At 46.3% G+C, this 21,844-nt stretch overlaps 1 protein-coding gene across 7 annotated transcripts in view; it reads left to right on the top strand.

Annotated features, from left to right (window-relative positions):
* Positions 1-21,844, top strand: part of LOC119374269 (uncharacterized) — a 292,758-nt gene that overhangs the window by 248,995 nt on the left and 21,919 nt on the right. The gene's annotated exons all lie outside the window — the stretch shown is intronic.

The raw sequence follows: 21,844 nt of genomic DNA on the forward strand, positions 1-21,844 counted from the left end.
TGCCGGTATCCAGCGCCGGTGCGAGTCTCTTGAAGATGACGTCCTTCGAAGCTTTCGCTTCAACCGGCGGGGGTGAACGTCGCGAAGTCAGCTTCCGACTCCATGTCTTCCACGGACGACTGTCGGTGGAGTCACAAGGAACGGTACGACGGCACGTCACTCATCTTCGGTCCATCGGTAGGCAGACGGGCTGGGGCCCGCGGTCTCGTTGGGGTGATGGTCCCCCATCCAGAAGGATGACGTCCTCCGTTTCGCACGATCAGTGAGCGTCAGGAATTGTCACAATTAAGAAAAACTGAGAGCAGTCAAGGCACAAAGTATGCCCCAAAAAATTTCCAGGACGACGAGGTCAATAAATATTGAGCTGATGTATGATTCCTAGGGCTTTGAAGTATGTGTGAGTCAACGGGAGTATAAACGTGAGCCGACATAAAGGTGATAGTAATGCTGAAGTGGTGTAGATAGAACGACAGGTCGGCAAAAAGGTATGGAGCTCACTCAGACTCACTTAAGAAATATATTTTGCTCTTATGGCTCACTCGGACTCAGACTCACCAAAGTTTCCCTCAACCGGACTCACTCGGACTCAAACTCACCAAATTATTACTCAGCCGCACTCACTCAGACTCAGACTCACGGTTCGATCTGAGTCTGAATGAGTGTGAGTGAGTCAGATCATGAGTGAGTTTGCCGACCTATGCACGCAGAGGGCCCAGGTTCGAACCTCGTTCTATTCTGGATATTTTTTCTTATTTCGCGAAATAGCGGTTACGGACACCGGCGGCGGCAGCGGCGGCGGCGGACAACTACGGCGCCAAAAACGGCTCTTGTTGTGATCTCATAACAGATTTCGCTGTAAAACCAAGTAGCCCAAACTACCGCCCTAGTAAGTTTTGGACGAGTGGTCCTGTCTGCGCCGTGGCTGCAAGGTGGTGGCATCATCGAAAGGCAGAGTGTAGGATGTGGTGACGAAGCGTTTTTTTTTCGACGTCTATGAAGTTGTATACTTTATTAGGCCTTCACGAGGACAAGGCCACTTGTCGAAACTTTGGCTCGAGCGACACCCCATGCTCAATAATTTTTCAGAACTTGAAGCCTGGCTGTTCCCCTGAACTTTTGTCCCGTCTGGATGCATATGTGTTGTGAGGACTTACGAACGAGCGCAAAGGCCTTGGGGTCACACCGCGCTCAGCTGTGCCTGGTAAAAGTACATGTTTGTTCAGTGGACATTGAGAACAGGAACCTTGAAAAAGTGTACGTCAAGCCGCACCACACAATTTTCTTTTCTGCAATGCTCAGCGTATCCTATGTCATTGCAGCTCAAGCTGAAATGAAGAAAGAGAGCTACTTTCTGTCTACCGCAAAGAAGTCACACTGTCCCTTGTGCATTTGGCTAAGACGACTGGAAGGTGACAGACACCTTCTTCCTATCTTGAGTCTATTGGACTGACCCCCCCCCCCCCCTTCCCCGAAAACTCTCCGCACCTACACCATAAGCCACTTTGCACCCCTAAGGGTGTTTCAAGCATGCAAAACACCCTTTTGCCTAACCAAAATTAGCAAAAATTAGGGTGTAAGGGTGTTTTCCTTCCGCAATATAACCTTTAAGGGGTAATGCTCTTACTAAACACCCTTTAGGAGGTAAGGGTGTTATCAGTTATCGAAACACCCATGGCCCGTGCCATGATAACTGGGACTCGCTAATTGAAATGTCGTTGGATCTTAGGCGAGTTCAGATTAAAAGGCATGTCTCGTTTAGGGATATCTACAAGCGTACCATAAATGTACGCCTATTCTCTTAATGTTTAACGTTCATTTATACGGAGCAGGAATATCTCCACCGGCACTGAACGGCGGCTTAAGATACTATGGCTATATATACCAGATGGTCAGTGTAAGGCGGTGTAGCACGATCGCTCCGTCTATGTGGTATTTTACAATACGCTCTGTTGTGTGTGCGGTTTGGCACGTGCGTGCACCTTCTGTGCCGATGTCATCTGTAATTGCGTGTCCCCTGACTGGTAGATTTTATTTTTCACATTTTTCAGTGATAAGGGTATTTAGGCTATTGGAAACACCCTATGGTATGGGTGTTTTGATACGTCAAAACACCCATTTCCTAGGGTGTAAGGGCGTTAATTACAGACACGGCAAAACCCCCTTAAGGGTGTAAAGTGGTTTAATGTGTAACATGGTTTAAAACTGCTTCCAGGGCTGGAGGCGTCGCAGCTTTCTACACCTCACGTGGTTTAGCAGCACTTCTTCCGAGATGGGCCCACGTTTGACCAAGCGACCATGTCGCGTGGTGACGGTATCGTGTGCTGTCGTGTTAAATGACTTCATAGCGACGTCATGATGATGTCATAATGACGTCTCAAATTGTGGGAGCCTGTGACATCACGATCACGTCATCGCATGATGATTTTTGCAACAATTCGTGTTAACGCCGACGCTGACGGTAAGCCTTCCTGTTTGATGAGGCGTGTCAGGCGTTCGCCTTAATATATCAACTCATTTGAAGAAACGTTTTCATATTTTAGTCAACGAGTTGCTTTGGCTTGACGCTCAAGGACAGGGCTGGCTATGCCTTCCCGCCGTATAAGTGCCAGCTGTTCCTTCTGATCATATAGGTTAGATAGGTAGACAAACATCTGATCTCTTGTAGTCGGCATCCTAGCAGTGACCATTTCTAACAAAGTGCCATACATGATTGCTGATTACAGATAGCAATAAACGAACTACTTTTCTAGAGTTCGAAAGCGTAGTGTTATAAGGGTAAACACAGATGAATTTTAGTAAACTGCATTTTCAACAAAAAATATGTAGGAAATGATTGAGGAACTGTGTGACGTGTAAAGAATTTGATATTATTTGATAAACTTTAGTCCCTTACACTTATTTCAGAGCAAAATAAAAGCCTGCCTACTTTCTCAATTCCTACCGAATAAGAAAGAATTCAATTATGTAATGACACTAAAGCAGTTTGTTCTTGTTCGATGACAGTACCAGAATTGCTACACCTGCTATGCCATACATAAAATCTCTACTTACTTCTCGATGATAAATCAACTTTCAAATTTGAAGGAAGGAAGATGACTTTTAAAGGCTAGTTTTTCTTTGTTAGACTGAATATTAATGAGAATTAACAGACAATATGCCGAGGAAAGCATAGGGGATGTTATTTGTAGTAATTACGACATAAATGTGAACAAAGTAAAGTGGGAGAAAGGCAACTTGCCGCCGACAGGGACCGAACCTGCGACCTTTGAATAAAGCGTCCGATGTTCTACCACTGAGCTACGATGGCGCTCATCCTCCCGTCCACTTTTATGGGGTATATATGTGCATTTAAACCCACGAGTGTAAGTCAGCGCCGATCGCCATCATGGCGGCGAGTGTGGAACACTCTCTTTATTCTGCTTGTTGGCATCACGTAGAACGTGATCTTTTTACGAGCGGGCAATCCTAATTACTACAAATAACATCCCCTATACTTTCCTTGGCATATTGTCGGTTAGTTCTCATTAAGATCGTGTCTAACAAAAAAAAAAAAACGAGCCTTTAAAAGTAATCTTCTTTCCTTAATTCACAGGGAGGGTCTCGTTCTGGCAGACTTCATGCCTTCAGGTAGCATGCGAGGGATTATTGGTCAGCTACCCGCTGACCTGATTATGCGACCCTGTTTTAGGTTTAATTGTTTTTCACTTCCGGTCTTCTAAGTCAGTTCCGCATTGCGCTTGACCTCTTAATTCAGTACCGGATCTGTACTAGTCCCGACAGACTTCCGACACAAATTTCGCCAGAAATGTTCCGCTACATTGTGGGCATCACAGTTCATTATAAATAAAGTGGTTGGAAGGTGCCTTGGAACACACGTTGTAGGAACAGTTGAAGGAGCTTGTTTTGTATGCAGACATCAGCCGGTTGTCTGATACGCTGCACCTTCTTGTAATAACATCATGTGCAAGAATGCCTGACGTAGCGTAACAGCATGGCGAAGCTGCACTTTCTCCAGCCCTTGCAAGCCCTTCTTACATTCTCGCCCCCTTAGTGTTAAGTGTGCGTTGAGAAGACTTGATGATCGGCCTTTTAGTGAAGAAAAGGTGTTCGGAGCGTGGCGTCCAGCTCATATGCCCAGAAAGTCACACGAGCATTCCTACAGTTCTTGAAGGCAACAGAGTTAAGTGAGCGCTTGCAGACACGCTGCACTGAACATGTGCATTGTGACTTGCCTGCTCTCATACACAATCTTTTCATCTCTCGCTCTTTTTCACTCCTTGATTCTTCCCTCCACTTGTAGAGTAGCAAACTGAACGTAGTCTAGTTAGCCTCCTTGCCTTTCCTGTATTCATTCTGTCCCTCTCTTTGAATTCTTTTTGAGTAAGTGTTCAGTTACGATGGAAACTACTGCCAGCGTTGCGTCTGACCCGGCGAATATAAAACTATTTTCGCTTAACGTTGATTAAAGCTGCAACGAGAAAAATTCTGTTTTGAGAATGCGTGTATAGTACATGTTGGCTTTCAGGTAAACGTTTTCGCTCAGGAACATTTTATCATAGTATGGAATTTCTTCGTGTATTCTGCAAATAAAAAGACATCGTCAGAAAAAGAAAAGCACGACATAAGGCACGGAAAGGAGTTTCTGCCGAAAAAACAATTTCTAAGAAATGTACTAGGGACATTGTTCGACAACTTGTTATCAAAAAAGAAAAAAGAAACGGATAGTATCATAAGCAAGAGAAATGAAACAAACAAATATGGCTACAGAGGCTCGCAGGTATAAAAGTCGAAACCAGCGATAACGAAATCCCGAGGGAACGCAATTCTCACCGCAACGAAATATTTTCGGAGCACCGGCGAACGCCCATAGGAGTCAATGCATTTCGTAACTCACGACTACGAAAGATATTCAGATCGCAGTCTCTGATTAACGAAATTTTTGAAACACGAGTGCGCAAATAATCTACTCTCACAACATTAACTACATTGGAAAACTGCTGAAATGCATTCATGCTACACTGAAATTGCGCAAAACTATCGCTACGGCGCACTTGAGTAGTAGCCGCCATCATTGTTTACAAAAAAACATAAAGCTGGCGACAATGATGACGATGATGACTTGTCTAAACACCTGCTCGTTATTGCGGACTACGTAGCCAAATACACATTCCTCATGGAGTTTCATTCGTTGGATTGGCTCTGTGCTTGGCTTTGTCAGCTTGCGCGCACATGGTCACTTGTGTGGAGCCATTTGTGGAGCGTTTGCTTGGTCGCTTGGTGCAACGTGAACTGTATGTTGCGATTGCTTTGTCCGATTTCACTGCCTGCGAGAGAGAAACGTTTTATTAAAAAATTTATAAACCAAGCATGTGGGAAGCCTATGACGACCTCAGCGACGACACGGGCCCGTTCAACCAAGGCCAGGCGGACCTAGGAGGCCCGTCGCAGAGGGCATCGTCCCACAGCTTTTTGGTGCGGAAGGGGCGCAGGATGACTGGAAGGAGAGGGAATAATTTTGCGGCGCACTTCACCGTGACATGGAACGCCGTTGGGGAGCTGCCACAGCTCGGGCAAGAGTCTGCGTAGCGGTCAGGGTAGAATTTATGCATGAAGAGGAGGTTGGGGAAAGTACTCGTTTGAAGTTGGCGGAGTGCCACCTCTTCCTCTCGCGAGAACGACGGTGGCGGCGGGGACATGGTTTGTCTAGCTCTGGTGTAGTTTGTTAATATGCCTCTGTATCTGAGTGGAGGGCCCACTTGATCTGGACTCTCGGCCCCGCCATGCCGGGCAGCTCAGTGAGCAATTTCTCGAGAGACCGCGGGAGCGTGGTGATTGCCCGGCAATGAGGCATGGCCAGGAGTCCAGAGCACGTGGATAAGTTGTGGGCTGGATGTATATGCTTGCCTGCGAAGATGCCGCCTCCAACGAAAAAGCGGAAGTTCATCACGCTGGAGGATAAAGCTGCATTAATCATCAGCAAGGTGGAAAAGGGCAGGAAAAAAATGGACATCGCCGAAGAATTCGGCGTTGCGGGCAGCTCGCTGTCCACGATTCTGTGCTGATCCGCGCTGATCCAGCGGAGCCGGAAGGTTCGCCTGTAGGCGCACTTGATGACGGTACTGGTGACAGCCCAGCGCCGCTGTCACTGACCAGTGCATGGGGCGAACTTTGCGCCGTGGCAAACGAGATTCCCGATCGAGAGGCATGAAATTGCTGCATGGTAAGGCCCGCCAAAGGAAACTTACTGACTTTTGGAAATAAAATGTGTTTTTTTTTTGTAAATTCCATGTCTTTTCTGCCGCATTATCGCGCCAACTAAATTTCCGCAAGAGCGAAATTTTGTGCTTTCCCCGGCGATTTCGTTATTGCGGGTTTCAACTGTATTCGCTTTTTTAGCCTATTTAGGTTAAAAAAGCCTACTGTTCCATTGTTGTGCAAGCGCACAACAATGGAACAGTATATGTCCAGGTGTTCTAAATGAACAATGCATGTAAAGCGTACTTCTATCCATAGTGTATAATAAGAAAACACTTCTAAAAAGTGTTGTATTAAACTTGGTGTGCACGAAGTGGAAGCATGGATGAAGAACAACTTCTGACGACTCTCATTTTCGTCGCCTGCATAGCAAGGTTGGAATGTAAATGGCCGCCTATAGGAAACAATTGGGACATAAGACTCGCAATTCTCGTCACTTACAATTAGGTTTGCAACTTGAGCAGTCTGCTTAATTGCCGAATGCCAAAGCAATATTTCTTACAAAATTTTTCCTGTTGCCTGAACATAGAATGTGTGGTTTTTAAGAGACCCGCATTTGTTATATAGAAAACGCTGCTGTCTTTTAAGCGACGACCCTGTGAACATGTACGGTAAGGAATCAATTTTGCAGTGTATGCGTGGGATATTGTACAATATCGTTTTGAAAGCAGCCAAAGCTTCTTGTTCTTTTTTTCGTAATATTGAATAGCTGCGCGGTTATGAAGTGGGCGCGAACTGCTGCAGGAGATATTTTCTTAATGCCTTGATTATAAGGACATGGTCAAACGACTAGTGCGGAATTTTGATTATAGAAATGAAAAAAAAAAAACATTGCCATAAGTAGCGCAAAGCTTGGCATAGCGTCGTGCTGCAACACGGGAATCACAACGCCGGTGGCGATTGAATCCATCCAGCGTGCTTGGTCGAAAAAGCGGCAGCCAAGAGACCGTGACGGGTGGATGCGGAGGCTACAGCGTCTTACCCAGCCCCTTACACAGGCCTGAACGCGCGAGTGCGTGCCCGCGTGTTCTGACTAGAATACAATGCGTTGGTTCATCGCGCGTCTGCAGAATCTCGTTCCCCGACACCATCACGTGATTTCTGAGAGAGCGTAAGGGGGCGAGGCCACGTGTCTTACCCAGCCCCTTACACAGGCCCGAACGCACCATCGCGTGCCAGTACACTTGGTTTCGTCTGCGTTATGCCAAGCTAGGACAGCATACGGCAGCCCGGGCACCTAAAGTGATCAGCACGTATCATCATCAAGGCGGCCGAACAACAAGAGGAAAAGGACTTCTCCTTGGCGCAAGCGCGCTAAGGTGGCTATGCTAGGTGGTAGAAAGCGGACGTTCGCTATTGGAACTACGGACACAGCCCAGCGCAAAAGCTGCTTCGCATCTAAAAAAACGCTCTGCGCAAAGAAACTAGCGCGTTAGCGCTCCCTGAAACCTGGAGCAATGAGCCCTCTGTGTCGTCCACAGCAAGCGGCTTTATTGCAGGTGTGGAGGCGTGGGCACATGTAAGATACCCGGTGACGCGCAACTTCAACGTGGGCCGCATCCTACTTCGCCGGCCTCATGACACAGAACACACATAGACAAGCAGCGGAATCGACGAGGTCTGCGTTGTGCACATGATTTACAATAAAAGACATTGCGCTCGCCGCCATCTACTTGAGAACTCTCAGGAACCCCTTGTACACATGCTCACGGGTTCGTGAAACGTGCGTGCGTTCACCATCGCAACGGACAAGTATAAGCACTACAAATCAGCTTACCGCGTCTGGTGTTGTTAATGCTCATGTTGCTGTTGGCATCTTTACGAAACTGTAAACAACTGGTTGTATAACACATATGCGGCTCTTGAACATGTGTGTGCGTATACCGTTTGCACATATCTTTAGGGTCATTTCGTAACAATTCGCTCTATGTAAAATATTACGCCACGGTCATCTTCCCGCCGCATGCTTCCCACAACACCGATTTCTGTGCCTTTACTTGAAAAACGATCAATTTTTGCGGAGAGCAACGCAGAAATAATAGCGACCTTGATCCGCGCACAATATCCGAAAGCCAGTCAGGAAGGCGACCCAGAAATCTTCGATGCCTGACAGAGTTTAACAGACAACAATGATTAATTGTCTGTATGTCAAACACTCTTTCTTTTCTAACAATTGCCTAACATTCTCTTATTTGCCGATGACTGAGCTATCTTCCATGAATTTACTATTGAAAAGGACGCTAATGCCCTGCAAAGTGATCTTGATATCATATGTACGAAGGAAGGGAATTTTTAAGGGTTCATGTCCTTGCTTGATACAACCTTAATGAAAACCATCAGGCAATGCAGGCAGGGAAGGCATAACGGACGTCAATTGTACTGGTTTAACTGTATTGTAATAATTATGACATAAATGTGACGTAAAAGAGACGCAAAGACAACTTGGCGCCTGCAGGGGCCGATCCTGCAACCTTCGAATAACTTCCCTTCTTCGTTCCCTTGTGCCCCGCCACGGTGGTCTAGTGGTTATGGCGCTCTACTGCTGACCCGAAGGTCACGGGATCGAATCTCGGCAGCGGCGGCTGCGTTTCGATGGAGGTGAAAATGTTTGACGCCCGTGTACTTAGATTTAGGCGCACGTTAACCCTTTGATGCCCAAAATTTTGTTTCAATGCACAACATGAAGGAAACTGTGGCATGCACAAGGAAAGGTCACAATATGCCAATTACTTTGTGAGAAAAAAATTAGTGTATTTATAGTGTGAGTAATGAGGTGTTGCTCCTTTGCTCCTGAGCAACATTGGGCACTTGAGGCATTTTTCACATGGAATGCCTTGAAGCAGTAGCGGCTTGAGAAGGAGGCACCACGAGCATGTTGCATTTAGCGCAAGTACAAAAACATGTAGCCGAACTTGCAGAAGTTGCATCGGTTCTTGTTTCGCCGTACTGTGGCAGTGGTTAATGCCATCCTACCTCACGTCCACTTGTTCCACACTGCCAGAACATCCAGAATTGAGGCACCTGACTGTCCCGAAATCACTGATATGGAAAGATATCTCCTCATCTCCTCCTGGTGAAGTTGCCACAGGTGCCATTCTTCGTAGAATACAGTTGTGATTGATAGCACAGTGTGTCTACCAATCTCTTCATCGAAAAAGGCACAAAAGTACTGGTATGGACTTAGCACCGGGTCGCTGTGCGGGACTTAGCAGCTCCTCCTTACTTAGCAATTGTCGGGCGGTGGGGGCAGCTCCTCCTTCCAGGCTGGTCATCAACCATAAGGATATTTTTGTCCATTTTCTGCGAACACTTTCTTTCATCTTCCTGCGCTGCGCAGCCGTGTGTCGGGATATTCCCGGAACAGCTTCAGCAGGGTTGTTTGGCAATCCTCCGTCGCCTTCTTCTGGCGGATGTTCATCGCAAAGATTTAGCACAACTTTGAAGCGGACACGGATCCATCAGTTTTTTCATCATCTCTAGCTTCATATCGGGCGTCATCCGGGTCGCTCTCAAAATCAAGCATCGTACACTTCACCATCCGGAAGGAAGATGAGCTCCGGTATTTATCTGTCAGCCATTTTGTTTCTTTTGACATCGCCATCTGTACATGAAAGACAAAAGAATATTGTCCTAATAACTATACCTTACAGTATTTCATAGAAATAAGATTATTTTATTGCCTGGTTTTACATTCAGTCAAGCAGGGAAACACAACAACCGTATAGCCCTATATCGTCTTGCACCTCCGCAAATGCCCGATGTTGCTCGTGAGCAACAGCGCTTTTGGCGGGAAGATTTGTAACGCGTAACATGCGGCGACACCATTCAGCCTATTCATAAACGTTCTACAACGCCTTATGCGCAATTTTGTGTCCAATATATCTCGCAGTAGCGTCCCGTTCCCTTGTAGTAGAATAAATTTACTCGCGTGTGCGGAGCTTGCGTTGCCAACTCTCAGACGCTCGAATAAGCACTAAAGAAAAGGCGATGCGACCATCTGTGTGTATTTGTTTGAAGTTAGGACGCTTATTGGTAGACTTTCTCCCTTTCCACAGATGGCGCTAGCAGTATAACACTACAGGATGCGTTCGCTGAAAAAAATACTTTTTGGGGTTCTTGCCCCAGAGCAACAGTTGTAATTAAAGAGTTAAAGAACCCCAGGTGGTCGAAATTTCCGGAGCCCTTCACTACGGCGTCCCTCATAATGAGTATCGTGGTTTTGGGACGTTAAACGCCAGATATTATCTTCTTGCCCTTCTTTTGTTCATTCGTAGCGAGGGTCTCGTTCCGGCAGACATGATGCCTTGAGAGCTTGAGAGGAATATTAAGATACTGTACTATCTAGGAAAATAAACTCGCTATCATGTAGAGCAATAGGTCTACAATGTAGAGTAATTTTCCTAGATAGTACAGTATCTTAAAATTCCTTGTCTTGGAGAGTACACGCGGTCTCTTTTCGTTTTTTTTTCCGTTTCAAGATGTAATGCTGGCTTGCAGTTTCTTTTGAGGGTTTTTGTTAGCTCGAAATGAGGTCACATGGGTGTGAGGGGTGTGTAGTCTTTTTACTTCCTTTTCTTCTTTTTCTTTTTTTTCTTCGTTGCGCTTTAGTTCGTGGTTCTTTTCTTTTCGTCCTCGTTGCGCTGTTTCAAGAATGTTCAAATCTTTAATCTATTCTAAGGCAATTCCCCTGCTTCATTTCTTTCCGGGTTTTAACGCGATAGCGTTAGAGAGCTCGTGTCGCAGAAATTCCGGTGTCGGTGTCGGCACCGTTGGTTGTGAGCGAAAAATCATCCGTGAGCGAAAAATCGAGAAAGAAGCAAATAAAGTAACGAATAAAATCTTCGGTCCCATTGAGGATCGAACCCGGGCCGTTCGCGTGGCAAGCAGGTGTCCTACCACAAAGCCACGATGTTACTTGCAGCTGCTTCAGAAAAAAACACTACATAAATGTCCTGTAGTGAAGGGGTGTCTTTAACGCATTTTGTTCCGCAGGTGTCACGACAAAAACGAGCCCACTCGGCGATTTGTAGGCGCATTGGCGAGACCATCAAACTACGTCGAAAAAGGCCGGGATAGTGCAGCCATCGCCGCTAAAAACACACACGAACTTTCAAACAGCTCTAAAATGGACAACTATGTCCATCTAGGCGGAAACATATCAAGCCAACCGCTCGGCTTTCTAGAGGAGGCAGTTGATCAAGCAAACAGCAAACGCTACATAATGCGCTGCCATCTGTGAGGCAATTGTAAGAAATATGCCTCGACACTCCTTATGGCCTTCGAGATGGCAAGCGCGCGGGCGTGCATCTTGGAGGGCATGCGATTCTTGTTTTAGATCGAAAACCTCTACCATTCGCGCTCGCGCGCACATGTGTATCTGTGTGCGTGTGTGTATAACAATACAGATTAATAAGTACGCATTTAGTGGTTGAAGTGCGCACTAGGGGCCGGATTTCGCAATCGCGTTCAACTCTTAAAGGCGAAGCTTAAGGGTCCTTCAATTTTTTTCTTTAAAGCGCACGAATTTAACCCTGTATGTCTACTGTATCATATTGATACAATGAATATAATGCCTCAAAGAAGGTAAAAAACCCCTCAAAGCTTCTTGAAAAAGCCGTTATTGCATATTTAAGATGTTATAATGAAGTTACACTGAGTTACTCATTTAATCGAAGTAATTGATTATTTTTAATTAGGAGTAATTAAGTCATGCTCGAAATAAAATTTCACCTTTTTTTTCTCAAGATGAACTCTACAAGAAGAGCAAATATGGTGAGTGTTTTCTCACAATTTTTCTGAAGGCATAACGCCTTTTGGGCATTACAGGTTTAAAAAAAAATACCACGTGACAGCCGCCTAGCGCGCGGCGCTTTTAGTGCCCTCAAATTTAAGTTGAACAAATTATCAAAGGTTGCTCCGCGCACGAAGGTCGATTGAGCAGGTTATTGGTGAATGCAATCAATGCTAAAGACGGTAAGGGCGTACCGTCTAAAAAAAAGAAGAAACAAAAAAGAAAATCTACGAAAGAGCAGCCGCCATGTGTGAGTGAATCTTTTATCTCGTGACGACCTTTTACCTCGTAACGAACTTTTATCTCGTAACAAACGTAACGAACCAACTAGCCCAAAAGTCTGTTCTCTTTTATCTCGGTCCTTCACCATGCTGTCACCCTCAGCCCTTCCAATGTGTTTCTTCATTAGTGCGAAAAGAAAAGAAAAGTCCCTACGCTGCATGAAACGTCACTTACTGTCTTATGGGACATTTGCTCCGTGGTCGTTGCTTTTTCGTTGAAGATTTCTTTTTTTTGAAACAGTATGCTTCTTTCCTCCCTTGATCAAGTTTAATCTTCATCAGGATGCGTCCTCTGAGGACAGGACAGAGGCCGCCCACGCGGCCTGTACTTGGTCGTAGTTCATGACGTCACAGCCCTGAATGACTGGATTGTCGCTCACACGATGCATACATCGCTTTTGTGGCAAAAGCTAAAGTGTCGCACTTTAACGTACCATCTGTTTATTACGAAGGCCCTGGTATTGTACAGTTATAGAAGATGACATCAGGAGCTCACGCGGCTCCCAGCATACAATGTTATAGTATTATGCACTTCAAGAACACCGATGGGTGCTACATACAAGCGAAGCAGCCTGAGTTTTAAACGAGGTCACACAATAACATTTCACTAATCTATATGGCTACAGAAAACCTCGCGAAGCTGAAATCTGTATGCTGTGGGGCATCATTAGGAAGGTGACTTGCCAAGGTTGCTCAACCACTTATTTTGACGAAAACTTCGCGTCTGGCTAGAAACAATCCGATTTATCACTCCACGGAGGGCCGGGTTTGCTCACTGATGCACGAGACATGCAAAGTGGCAGTGTTTATTTCTCGCGAGTGCGTTAACAATCAGGCTAGCATATCCGAACAAGGAAACGGATGCAGCTTGTCTTCTGCTAACCCTCATCCAGCTGGTTCTCCTGACATCCGCTTGGTAGCGTGAAACTCTATTAACATTGTGAAGAGTTAAGCGTTGCGTGTATGCGTCTACGACCGCTATTTAGTATTTGCACGTCTTCGCTACGTAGCGTGCACTTCGCGGCAATAAAACTGATTCTCTGCTCTAACTTGAGTGCCGACGTTACATCAGACAAAGAGCTACTCTTTACACTCCAGTGTACGCCGCGTGCCTGGTAAGAATACTATATGTGCACCACCAATAAGTTTACACATAGACTTCGATCCACCTCGTAATGCTTGGTTCAAAGGAAAAAATTCGGCACAGGCCGATATTCGCTGACCACTTTGCATGATTTGATTCCCAAAATGCGTGGTATCTGCCAGATTTTTGCTTTAAAACGTTAACGCCATTGCGCCAGAAAAACTACAAACACGTTGCAAATTCATTGCAGTAACGTTATTACCAAAATGCGCGAGAACAAGTAGTTTTATTTGCGCGCCCCTAGCTTTCGAACTAATACTGTAATATTGTGAGCGCAGTGTTCAATAATTGCCATTTTAAAGGAATTAACAGCCGTCTACACCGAGTCCATAATGCTTTATTGGTTTCGTTTCGAAGTTGCAAAACTTCGGTCTTCTTTTGCTGCAAAACTTATGTACGGCATGCATTACAGCTCATTGTGTTGCTGTTTTGCATCTTCCCAGTAAACACCTCTGGAAGAATAAACACGGAAAAAGTGTAATATAATTTTACGGGCATCTTTATACAGTTCACATTGCGTATTTGGGTTTGGCTTATGTACATTCTTAACCGTAATGTAACATGCACATTCTTCTATTTTATGTAAACTGCTTGCGTTCAGATAAATGGCAATGCTACTCCCGCTAAGGAGAACAGACAAAAACCAAGCGATACTATTTTTTCGCAGTTGTGTTAACCTCTTTAGTACAAGGGCAATTGTCAGTCGTTGCGGAAGCGATCCTCTAGTGGGAACTGTTCAAAATTATCAACGGTTTCAAGAATGGAGTTTGTGTTTAGCGCACTAAATAGGCGACATTTATCCAAGATGGTTGTGAAAACAAAGGTCTTTTACTGCGGAGCCATGATTGTACAAGTAAAAAAGGTAGAAAGAAACAAAATGAAAAGGCAGAGAGGTTAACAAAACAAAGGCTCGGTTGGCTACCCTGCCCGTCGGTGGGTAAAAGGGGGAGTAATAAATAAGAAAAAAAAAAGAGTTGGCAAAAATAACAAATGAACAGTCAACGTGACCACACAGGACTCGAACTGCTAATTCAGAAACTTCCTTGAAGTTCAGTCGACTTCAAGAAGCACAACAGTGCTTTCGTGGCCTTGTGCACGTACGAAACCGTTGACCAAGCTCACAGGACTTTCTTTTCAGAAAGTAGTCTTGTATCTAGGCGATGGGGTTTTGCTTCTAGATCACGTCGTTGAGATTGATAGGATGGGCAGTCTCATAGACTGCGCTCAATCATCTCCTCACACCAGAATAAGTTGCAATTCGCGCTGGTGGCCATTCCAGTGAGAAATGAATATCCACACACAGCCAGTTACATGCGACGCATTACAGTTGCATCGAGACGACAGTGATGTCATAACGTAACTGTCCTAGCGTCATGCGCACTGTACGAACTCTGCACTTCACGAGCAACACACGATGCAGAAAAAAAGCCGCCGGAACGGCAGGGTCGCAGCACCCCGCGCAGTGAGGGGTGCCGTTACCCATCGAGGAGTGCTTCCATTGTGTCCGAAGCGATAGCCAAGACCGTAAGAAAGAACGCCTGCTTGCCTCTCCAGTCCGGCCGTGCTGGCAAAAAGAGTGTTCCACACTCGCCGCCTTGGCTACGAGTGGCGCTGGCTAACACTCCCTGGGAATAATCCTACAGAAATACACAACGATGTTCACGGGGAAGGGGCTTCCGTCGTAGCCCAATTGGTAGAGCATCGGACGCGTAATTCCAAAATTGTGGGTTAGGATCCCGCCGATGGAAAGAAAGATATTTCGTCCACATTAATTCCTTTAAATTTAGGTCTTAATTATTGCACTACAGCCAAGAACAACGAATAATGTTCGCAATGCTTTCCTTGGCTTAACTGTCTGTTGGCTTCATTGATTGTCTGATCTGCCATTTCTTCAACGAAATGATTGATGCCGCGGTCATATTAAATGAACATTTACAAGGGGTTTTCAGAAAAGCGACAGTCTGTCGTGGCAACTTCGCATGCACAATGTTCGGCAACTCAGAACGACGACGCTGGTTGAAAGCATAGCCATGACGTCTACATGTCGATGTTTAGCAAAATCGATAGGCACCTGTGTTTTACAGCGAAAGCTGTTATGAGATCATTTCACCGGCCGTTTTTGGTGCCGTAGTTGTCCGCCGCCGCCGCCGCCGCCGCCGCCGCCGCCGCCGCCGGTGTCCTAACCAGTATCGCTCGAAATAAGAAAAAAAAAACTAAATAGAAAAAAATTCCAGGATGGAACGAGGTTCGAACCTAGGTCTCTGCGTGGGAGCCCAGTATTCAACCTCTGAGCCATGCCGGTGCTTGAAACTGCTTTGCAAAAAGGTCTATACAGGCTTCATGTCGGGAAGGAACCACATTAGCATATGCAATATAGCGTGGTAAAAGAGTAGAATAAGCACCAAGCGTCGCACAACGCGAATTCTGTAACCAGGCGTCACACAATGCGAATTGCGCAACGAGTAGGTTGTTGAATGCTTCCAACCCATTACAAAGAGCTCTGCCATAAGTCTTCATCGTCATCACGCACAGCATCAACAAGTGCCATAATGCCTTACATGCGTTTAGGCAGGTACCACGGCTGTCTGTAGAATGACGAAAAATGGCACACTGCCTACTGCCCTACTTCTAAAAAATTACAATGATTTATAGCGTAGTGGGTTCCTCGCAAGTGCACTTCCTGTTGGTTGCCAAGGAAGCCCATAAGGCTCCCATGATCCATTTCCTCAGGGTCCTCAATAAAGTCAATTCTCTCTCTCTCCTCGCTCTACGTTTCTCCGGTTAAAGTGTGTTATAAAGCGGTGGGACAGTTAAATAACGACCGGGCGTCACACAAATGCATTACGTAACTAGTGCGTCGTTTAAAGCTTCCAACCCATTACAAAGGGCGCAACCATAATTCTTCATCGTCATCAACCGCCGCATCAACAACTGCACATAATCGCTTGCATATGGTACCTCGCTTCTCCGCAGAACATCGAATAATGTCGTGCTGGGTGCTTCCACAACTTCCCAAAAATTACGCTTTGTGGCGTAGTGGGTACGTTGCTAATGTACCTGTATTAGTAGCCACAGGAGAGTTTATAACGGGCTCTAGAAATGCCGCTCTTCCAGCTTTCGCTGTGACTGTGCTGCGCTTTCCGCGCAGGCCTGGCGTTTTTTTCGCTGTAGGCTAAATAAAAAGAACCCCAGCTGCTTAATATTAATCCAGAATGTGCTATTACGGAGTAGCTCGCAATGTTATCGCGATTTTCAAAGCTAATATTTCAGAAATTTGTTAAATTAGGAAATGTGACACTTCGCTGTATCCTCCCGTCGAGCAAAGACCTACCATTGCAGATGTATATCTGTACGGAGGAAATGTTTCGGCTGCTAGTAGTCATGCAAAGCTGTCGTTAAATTGACAATCGATAGCACCGATACTTTTTGGATGTGAAGCATCTTGTAGCGGAGTTCAATCCGGTGGTGGTAGTGGTGGTGGTGTACGGGGTGACCACCCTTACTGCGCATGTGCAAACACTTTCCACTTCCTCTCTCCACTTCCCCTCCCGCTCTCCCCTTCCCTTTCCGCCCCCCCCCTCTCTTCCCCTCCCCTCTCCCTATTCCCCCCTCACCACTCCCCATCTGAAACGCGGGCTCTACATGCCGAAACACTGCTTCGCATCGCCTCATGGTCCCCTTTAGCGGGAGATGGTGTGATTTTTTTTACCTATCGATAGTCTAAAGAAATTATTGATAGTACTATTATCGATTAACTATTGAAAAAAATCCTCAATAGTGCAATCAATAGTACCATCGCTAGTATTGCTGCCTATAATACTATCCATAGCTCTGCGAATAATTACGCTGTCATTGGCCGGCGATATTGTCAAAACATTTGCGATAGCCTACTGTAAGCAATATTCACCTTTTTTAACACGAAAGTGTTTTATGCCGAGGTCCACCAAGACTTCAGTGACGTATTTCCGTCACGGAAATGACGTCGAAAAAATGTACACGATCAGATGGCAAAGAAAAAAAGTTCCCTCAACGAGCACCGAACCCACGACCGCTCGGTTCGCAACAACAGATGCCGGGCGCGCTATCCACTGCGCCACGGTCACACACTCTAGAGGATTTACAAACGCGCCTTTTATATCTACCACTCTCCCGGTAGGCGGGTGGTGTCGCCCTCTGGGAGCGGCAAAGTAGAGTAATTCATCATTACTGTGGCTTCCGCAATTAGTATCTGCAACGCGTTACACGTTCGTCCCATTCGGCGCGTTTTCAATGATGATGATGATGATGATGAAAAACTTTATTATTAGGGGTGTGCGAATATTCGAAAGTTTCGAATATTCGTCGAATATTACATTCGAAATATTCGTATTCGATTCGAAAATCATGTATTCGAAAAGTTTTGAATATTCGATATCTTCGAATATTCGAAAAATTCGAATATGCGATTCGATTATCATGCATAAAATAACTCGTCTTCCATATTTTCTGCTGCGTTCGTATCGCTAAAAACGTTGCCGAGAGGAGCGATACACATCGTAAGTACACGGAGGCACGATATCTGACCTGCGACGAGCGCCCCAATACGTGTGATTTATTGCTGGTGCATCTCCGACGTGCAGCGCTGTTGGCGATCATGTAACCGTACATTTTCAATATTATGCGGCCCGTAAACGTGCCGCACTACCACTCGTTCACTATGCGGGACCACTTCTGAAGAAAGACAGTGACCCACGTGACTGGTGGCGGAATGTTCAGATACCCCATTCTAGCAAAGCTTTGCCCCATGTAACTCCCTATACCAGCCACTTCTGTTCCAAGCGAGCGTGAATTTTCAGTGCCAGGGGGGGTGTCTCTGTTACAAGGGAGCGCCTGCTGCCTGATCAGGTGGAGCAGGGGCGTAGCCAGAAATTGTTTTCGGGGGGGGGGGGGGGGGGTTCAACCCTACTTTATGTATGTTCGTGCGTGCGTTTGTATGTGTGCGTGCCTATATACGCAAGCCAAATTGTAACATTTCGGGGGGGGTTTTGAACCCCCCCAACCCCCCCCCCCCCCCCTTGGCTACGCCCTGATGTGGAGCAACTCATATTTCTTCATGATAACATGTAGTCATCTACTTCCATTGTGCCGTGATATTTGCTTGTGTTGTGATGTGCATTGTGCTAGCCTGGACATTGTGTTCTGGAGATAGCAGTGTGTGTTGTGTTGCCAGTCAGGCCTGTTAATATTTTTTTTTTCTTCAAATAGCTACATGTTAAATAAAATATTGTTACTGTGGAGGCATTTTTCCTTGATATTCGATATTCGATTCGATATTCGAAGGTGGATATTCGTATTCGATTCGTATTCGAAAAATTTGATATTCGCACACCCCTATTTATTATACATATTGCTGAATGGGTGGAGTCCCTAGTCCGGGATCCCATTGGCTTGCGCCCCGGTCCTTGCGCGGGCCACCAGGGCCTCTTGGACCCCCCGGTCCGGGCTGGACAGTGCCGCCCTCCCATCCATCTCTACTGAAATCCTTAAGAAATCTGTTTTGGATGTGTTGCACTGGCACTCCCATGCCATGTGATAAAGTGTAGCTAGATTGGTGTTGCATAGCCTGCATGTTGGTGAGGGGTACTTGTCAGGGTCGATTTTGGAAAGTATGTGTGGGTTGGGATACGATAACGTTTGTAAGCGGCGCCAGGCTACCTGTGCGGCTTTACTGAGTTGAGGATGTGGTTGAGGATATTTCCTCCGCGCAAGCCTTTGGTTTTGTAATATTTCAGTGTATGTGGTCAGGTGGGCCGTCTGATCTGGAGGGGCTGGAGTCCCTACACTGAAGGTAGAGTCCCGGAGTAAGAGAGCTCGGGCGGAGGCATGACCTAGCTCGTTGCCTCTGACTCCACAGTGGCCAGGTATCCATATGACTTGTTTCCAGTCCCCCTCAGTACGGCCTTCTGCTGCTTGTGAAAGTATTCTGCGTGCTAGAGGACTGATTTTGCCTTTAAGGTAGTTGCGATAAGCCGTCATTGAGTCCGTAAGGACGAAGGTTTGACGCTGGGTTTCTGAGCGCGAGGGCGATAGCGACCTCCTCCATGCTTGTAACATCATCCTGTATGGTAGATACGCAGTCGACACATTGCCCCTGGTTGACTACTGCCACCGTGCACTGTCCTGTTTGTGACCGGGCGGCGTCCACGAAAAAGGCGCTCTCGTCATCTGAGTATTTATCATGGGCTTTGGCTCTGGCTTTGCGCCTATCTGCATGGAATGTGGGGTTCATATTCCGAGGAAGAGGCTTGATGATGATGCCTGTCCGCCATGCCTCCGGCAGCCTATGTTTGTTCCTAACATGCGTTGGTGGTGTGATGTTCAGTTTAGAAAGCACCGCCATGCCAGTTCTGGAGAGGGCTAGTCTGATTATTTGATTGTCGAGATGGGCTTTGAATAGCTCAGCTGCGGTGTTGTGAATTCCCAGTTGTTGGAGTCGTTCTGTAGACGTCCGTCTAGGGAGGTTAAGTGCCTTTTTGAGGGTATCGCGCAATATGGTGTCGATCTTTTGTTCATATGTCCTGGATATTTGTAGGTAGGGATAGCTGTATGTTACAAGGCTGACTACAAAAGCTTGAAAAAGGCGTAGGAGGTCGTGTTCCTTCAGCCCTCTGTGCTTATTGGCAATCCGGCTAATCATGCGGGAAATTTGGAGGCACCTGTTCCTAAGTTTCTGTATTGGGATCCCGTTGTTTCCTTTGTTGCTATAGTATGCTCCTAGGATTTTGATGTTTCTGACTTCCTCAACGTAGGTGTCCTCCTATCTTAATTTTGAGATGTGTGGTTTTCGAATATCTGTGCCGGAAGGCAAGCAATTCTGACTTAGAGGGGGAGCATTCAAGGCCCGCTGCGTTACCGATTAACTGGACTGTCGAGGCTGCTTTTTGCAGGTTTGTCTCTATGAGTTGTAGTGGGCCCTTTAGACCATATGGTGACATCATCTGCGTACAGGGCGTGGTGGATTCCCGGAATTTGTTGTAAGGCATGCGGTAGTTTAAGAAGGGCAATATTAAATAGAGTGGGGATATCACTGCGCCTTGGGGGGTGCCGCGGTTACCCATGGTCGAGAGGTTGTGAAGATAGATCACCCTATATGTATTGTGGCCGTCGTCTTCTAAAGAAAGCTGACGTATGCATACATTCTTGGTCCACAGCCGAGTTCTATCAAGTTAGTCATGATGGTGTAGTGCCTTACGTTATCGAAGGCCTTCTTAAAATCGATTGCTAGAATGGCTCTTTCTTGTCTTCGGGCACCTGGCGTAGGTAGGTCGATTATCTCATGTTTGAGCTGTAAAAGAACATCTTGAGCTGAAAGATGCGGGCGAAAGCCAACATGGTGTCAGGAAGGATGTGATGTTCCTCTAAGTAGTCCGTTAAGCGAAGCTGTATGGCTTTCTCCATGACTTTGCCTGCGCATCATGACGTAAGGGATATCGGACGTAGATTATCTATGTTAACGGGTTTGCCTGGCTTGGGTAGGAAGATCAGGTCTGCGGTTTTCCATTCTGCTGGTAGAGTGCCAGTTTCCCAGTGCCTATTAATTTGATCTGTAAGGAGCTGTGTCATGTCATCACTCAGATTGGCTAGCAGATCTGTTGACACTTGGTCAGCACCTGGCGCCGTGCCTTTCCGCATACAGTGAATGGCTGTTTTGATTTCTTCAAGTGAGAACTGTTTAGACAGGCTTGGGTTATCGGGTCCGTTGTAAGCTGGTATTGGAGTGGGGTTCTACGCTGTGTGTTAACGCATTTAGATGCAAGGGCCTGAAGAAGGTCGTCATTTGTGCCTTGGAAGCTATGTACGACTCTGTTCAGAGTTCGGCGAGTGGCACCCCTTGTAGATGCTGGGTCTATGAGGTGGCGCAAAATGTGCCATGTGGCCTTCGTGTGAAGAGTGCCGTGAAAGAGTCACACTAGTTAACCAATTTTCCTTGGCCAAGTGCGCAGCCACTGCTCTGCTGTGTTTGTATGGTGGCGATGCGATTCCTAAGTTTGCGGTTGTGTTTTTGCCGCTTCCAACGCCTAGTGAGTTGCCGTCGTGCTTCCCACAAATGGAGCAAGTGTGGGTCGACTGCCGGAGTTTCTTGGTGTCGTCTGGATCGTTCGGGTCAGTTCTGCCCTTCAGCCGTAGTATCGCGGTCGCCCAGTCGGAGTACGATACGGGGAGTGTTTGGAATGGAAAATTTTCCGCTTTTTCTGAAGAGGGCAGGCCTCTAGTTTCACGGCTTTGAGGTGTCTTTTATGTACGTTTCTTGTTCTATGGAAATGTGTGAAGGATGTAGTGTGGGCGCTGCCGAGGTTTTCTGTGAGTTCCACCATTGTGTTCTCGGAGAGGTTA

This window comes from Rhipicephalus sanguineus, chromosome 11 (genome assembly GCF_013339695.2).
Source record: "Rhipicephalus sanguineus isolate Rsan-2018 chromosome 11, BIME_Rsan_1.4, whole genome shotgun sequence".
Classification (NCBI taxonomy): Eukaryota; Metazoa; Arthropoda; class Arachnida; order Ixodida; family Ixodidae; genus Rhipicephalus; species Rhipicephalus sanguineus.